Below are 6,000 nucleotides of genomic sequence, written 5' to 3'. Positions count from 1 at the left end.
TGAGGCAACCTGTGCATATTCTGTCATGCTGTCCTGTGACACCTTCCCAGTGCTGATCCAGCAGGTTTCCCCAGGTCCTTCCCATCCAGGATTATAGCCCTGCAGTGTATGATGGATGGGCAGGTGAGCACAGAAGCAGCAAGCTCAAACACCTGAATGACTGATTAGAAAACATGGGGTGTTTTTTGGTTTGTTTGTTTATTTGTTTGGGGGGTAGTTTGTTTGTAGGGTTTTACGTGGGTTTAGCTTTTCTCTCACCTCTGGGAAGACTCTATGTCTTCCTTAAGGTCACCAGAAAGTCAGAGTGCAGCTAAAAACCTGACTCCAGCATCCAAAAGTTCATCATTCATCTCTAAAGATCTACTGGAAATATAGAAGTAACCTGGTAAAAAAATAGGACAAGTGATCTTTCAATCAGTAAGTGGAAGGACTCTATTGACCTCCAAGGAAGTCTCTTTTTAAGTAACATTTCAAGGTGTCCTCCATACACGCTTACAAAATTTTTACAACGATTACAGAAACACACATCACAATGCAGGGCTGATGAAAGAGGGGGTGGATGTTTATGTGCTGCTGTTTCACCCTCTGTTGGCAGGGATAAGAAAATTACAAAGTGATAAGAAGAGATGCAAGTGGGAGGAGCAGACATGAGTGCTTGATTATGTACTTAATTAAGCAATGCTGGCCACATCAAATTGTAATGAAGTGTGGGTCTATCTACGGCATGTTTTTAGTCCCAGGCAATACATTGGCTACCTGCCTCTGAATGGACAGTGAGGGAGATATTTTCAAACGCAGAAATGTTGACTATCCAGGAGAGCTGGATGATTACCTATTTTTGTCTTTGAGGACTGCATATGCTCAGTTAAGATCACAATCTCACCAAGTGATCCAGTCACTCACAGAAGTAATTTTGCTTAGATAAATGAGAGAGCAGGCAGGAGTAAGGCTGGTAGACCTAGACCTAAAATAAAACTCCTGGCACTCCAGGAGAGCAAGTAATTTCATCTTGTTTAAGTGCTTTAACAGGAATGTAAACATTTTTTTCTTAAACATAGTAGGAACTTTAGTTATTAGTTTTCAAAACTAATATTATTGTTTTTCTATAACTTCTATTGTTCTGCAATTCCAGGGGCTCATGTCTAAACCCATGTGTAACATGTTTATTAGATGTAATATTTTATCTCTTGGATGCAGTGTCTAACATGATCATTTTGTTCTTATTTCAATAAAAGTATTTTCTTCCTCCTCACTTTGTCAGAATCTAATGGTTTTCTGCATCACAGTAAGTAGTAAGTTAGAAAGATTCCTCCCTAAAAGACAAAAATATACCATTTGTGTCTTCATCTTAATTCAATTTGTATCGTAGAATCCAGAGCAAACAAAGTAACTTTATAATTGAATTGAGCTGAGGTTTTTTTTTGTTTGTTTCTTGCTTGTTTTTAATATATGGGCATGAAGTCTCAGTAAATCTGTATCTCAGTGGCTTCATTACCTGTAGTCTTGTGGACACAGAAGGAAACAGTACCAAATGCTCCTGTGATTTCTGGTTTTCTTTGGGAATTCACTATCTGTGTGCTTTAATCAAGTGGAAATACATAGGAACCATTCCGACTTTCAGCTGACAGAAGCACATTATTAGTTGTTTCGTGAGAACTTTACAGATAAAAATTCCACATGGATTTTCCTGGGTTTTGTAAATTTATTAAAAAACAATATAGTCTATAAAAAATTAGACCATGAAAGTTAGAAGAGCTAGTAAAGTAATTTATTGGGTCTGTGAAATCATCTAGGAAATACAAGAGTTTTCATATAATTTTAACTGTTATATTATATTTAAGACACTGAAGGCACCTGAAACCTTGGTATCCAGCTCCAGAAAAGATTCCCACTAGAAATGTGTTCTTTGCATACCATCCTCTGGAACAATGGACTTCTTCATTATATCTGTGTAGCTTTTGCTGAATGGTCAGTCAAGCACCATTTTTAAATATAGAGGTTGGAAAATCTTAATCTTCTTTCATATTCATTTCCCACACCTTGTAAACATCTGCATAGCTCACCAGTGAAGCTGCTTTACATGCAATCCACCCACAGGTTACAATATATAGGTCAGGGGTGGGAATTCACTTTGAAATCACTGGGCAGCTGAGTCTACATACATTACTGAGGCGACAGATATAGCACGCAGTGATGAACCTTCTGTCAGTCACAGAGAGGTCATACTGGTATCAGTTGCCAACATAGCTTTCTCCCATCTTTAAAAAAAAACAAGGAAATTAAAAGCAGTCTATGTTTGGGTTTTTTTGTTTGTGTTTTTTTTTTTTTTTCTTGTGGAAAATGGAAACGGAGTTGATGCTGTTCACTAGTGTCAAGTGGCTGAAGATTTAGGGCCCCAGAGCTCAGGAGGTCTCCTTTAACTGTGCTGGCTGTAGTCTCTGCAACAACATAAATTGTTGCCTGAACTGAGCCCCTCATAAGCTATTCCAGGAGCAATGATGACAGCCACATTAATGTGAACTGTATTGGAAACAAACATCTCCAGCCCAGTGTCAGGAAAGCCAAATAAGAGCATGGCATTCTCCTGTTTACCTACTTTTTCCCATTAAAAACCCTGTAAAATAGGTCTACTTAAAAAATTATCACATTAAAAGACTGAAAGATTTTTAGTTTTGTTAAAAAGGTGTTTGAGTCTCATGTGCACGAAAGAGTAAGTTGTACCATGAATAAAAAAAAAAAATAAATCTGAGTTTGCTAAAGTTTCGCCTATAATTCTGTAACTTTAGCATTATCTTGAACAGATCAGAATACCAAATCTAAGATCATATCTCATTATGCCGTCTTTGTCCACTGTGTTAAAGAAATGCCAGAGCTCATCAGATAACAGAATATTAATATTGCAGAGGTTAAAGAATCATGCTCTCTGTAGTTATCTCAGAGTGTTTGGGGTAGTTGCTGTAAAATCTTGTTCCAAGGTCCTCAGAGGTTAATAAGATCAGTGCTCTCCAGTCTTTCTGTGAGATCTAAGAAGAATCTTCCTATATTCTTCCATTTTGCCAACCTACTGAGGTACTTCAATGTTCTATGCATTTGCTCTGCACAGACAAAGACTGGTTTTTCTAAACAAGGTCATTTGGATGACATTTTTTTGGTGTCAAAATGAAGTCCTTCTTCCACTAAAAAAAAAAAATGCCCTCAGAACAAAACAAAAAATCAGCCCTAGCATAAAGCAGTGTTAATACACATGAAATAAATTGATTTTGCTGAGGCTAAATTTTTCTAGTGGAGCCTATACTTGAGAACATTCGAGTGCTCTCTTGAGTTATCTCATTGTATCAGTGTTTGCAGGACAGTACCTTGAATTTGTTTCTATCATACAAAGTTGATATATAAGGAGACAGGATTTAATTGAAAACTGAACTCTGAGAAGTCTTCAAAAAATCCCATAATTTTATCAGAAAAAAGTATTTTTATGAAAGAAGAATCAAAGAGTATAAAGAACCTTTAGGAGAGATTCTGGAATGAAATGCAACTGTAGTCTTAATAAATGTGATTGCAGTCTATAATAAATGCTTCTTTTATTTTTGAATGTGAAATTTTCAGAGGTGGAAGGATTTGCTCATTAAAAATATTTTTCTTTTACTTTGCATACTGGATTTTAGAAATCCATTCATACCATGGATTTGATGAAGACAAGCCATAAGTTTATGCAAAGTCTTTAGCTGCAGAAGACTCTGACCTCACAGAGGATCAACTCTTCCAGAGTGTTATTACCAAATTAATACAGTTGCTTAAATAATGTAGTGCATATGAATGCAAACTATGGAGATCTGCCTGAGGTTGTTAGCCTTCTCTGTACGTCCTCACCTCTCCTTCAATATATATGCAGCTGTCTTAATTGTCCCGGTATTTCAACACAACAGGGATTGAATCCAAAATTTCCATATATAAAAGTCTGCGGCTCAGGTTCTTCCCACTTAATTTGAGGTATAAACTGAGAAGTACCTACATTAATAATGAAAATACTGTATGAAAACAGGGCTATTCATGTCTTTGTACAGACTTTTTTTTTTTTTAATGGGATGGGTTTAGAAATTCTAAGTGAATGAAACTGTCTTTTTGGGGGCTGGTGGCACTGGTTTTAAGTACTATCATACTTTTACTTCTGCAAGGTTTTTTTTTTTGCCCTGTAATTATTTATTAGGAACATCAGTATAAACAGACAAGGAATCATTTCTGATGCTCATTCAGGGACATCAATACAAGTGTCTTTTATCCTTTCCTGCACCAAGTACCATGTTGCCTTAATCTCATATTTAATCTCACATTTTAGCTTCATGTAGTGGGAAGTCCTGGTAACCAAGTTACTTTGGGTTTTCACTGCCAGGAATGAGTTATTGATGGGATGAAAAATTCACCCCAACAGGCTATAGAAAGTAACAATAAATAGGTTGTCCACATCCCCATTTCAGTGGTCTTCCCTGTGTCTTAGAGTTTTCCTTTGCTGTGGGAAGGTAACTGCAGCACCCTTGTCATACACAAGGGTGATAGACAAGGGTGCACACAAGGGCACAGCTGTCAATACCAGTTACAGTGATCAGGAACAGCACCATTAAAGTCAAAGGGGTACAGAGCTATAATGCTGGGGAGAACGAATCTGTAGTTAGAGCTCAGTAGGTAGGACTGCAGGAATTAATCATGTTTTCAGACAGCCAATTCATCTGTCACGTGACAATAAAAATTCCATTTAGAAAAATGAAATATTACCTCTCCTTTGTTAATTGTTGAGAAAATGCAACTCAAGAAGCAAAGCTTTAAGCTTTTATTTTAAGTTCAGTGTCCAGCCCTATGTTGCAGATTTTGCCATGATTACATGTGAATAAAGTTGATCATATAATTTAAATTTAGCTGTATTAAACTGACTCTCTCCCCCATTTCAACATCCATTAAATTATTGTTCTTCTCCTCCTCCTCCCCAGTTCCCCTAAAGATGCTATTCATTAAAATGTAGAGAATAAAATCTCTATATGTGCATTTTTGCTTATTAGCTGTGCTGGCTGCCTCATCATTTGCCAAAATCATATTTCTTGAACAAGGAGGGCAGAAACAATGTGAAATCAATCTTTTTTGCTTGGCCAGATAAACATAAGACACAATGAGAGAAAGAAAGGCACAGAGAGAGACAGATAGGGAGAAAGAAAATAAAGCAAGAAAACAGCAACACCATCCCAGTGGTGATGGATAACTGAAGTGAACGTGTCAGGATGGTATTATGTAAATTACCAAAGCAGCTGAGCAGTGCACTGATGATTACAGAGGATGTGAACAATGTTGTGGTCCCCAGGTGCCACCATGCCTTGTTATTTTTTCTTCCCTCCAACTACCCTTGGGGTAGATTCTTCCTGACCTGAGTCCTTGAAAAAAATCATCCAAGAAATACGTTCCTAAAATAAAAAGGTTAGAGGACATCTATGACATTTCTCTAAAGCAATAAGCGCACCCTGTGTGTTTCCAGTTTAGCATTCTAAAAAGTGCTTTTTCCTTACACCTCTGAAGGATTTGACTTATCAAACACCTTGATTACAGAATAGGCTCAAGGTCAAAATAATTTAAAACCAAAAAGGAAAACTGAAGGGTGAGGGACATGCATTTAACATGCATCAATCTCTATTTTAAAGTTACTCTGTATTACTAGGAAAAACTTTTTTCTGTTTCATTAAACATCCTGTGTATCTGTGTTTGAATTTGCATGTTAATGTTTGTGACTCTGCATTTTGTTTCTTCTTTTGGGGAGTATTGGTTTAAATAACTGTTAAGCAATATAGCAAAGTCATAATTTGCTTATTAGCCCTCATTTGAAATTACTTCTTCTTTAAGCTGAATGTGGGCCCATAACCCAAAGTCCCATAGTCTACTGATAAGCTCATAAATTATTGAGACAAACATCCAGACCCTCTGCAGACTTCTCAGGATCGTACCTTAGGAAACAACAAACCTCAA

Source organism: Vidua macroura, chromosome 6 (genome assembly GCF_024509145.1).
Source record: "Vidua macroura isolate BioBank_ID:100142 chromosome 6, ASM2450914v1, whole genome shotgun sequence".
Lineage (NCBI taxonomy): Eukaryota > Metazoa > Chordata > Aves > Passeriformes > Viduidae > Vidua > Vidua macroura.
The sequence above is the reverse complement of the archived record's forward strand: the minus strand, read 5'-3'. Positions refer to the sequence as shown.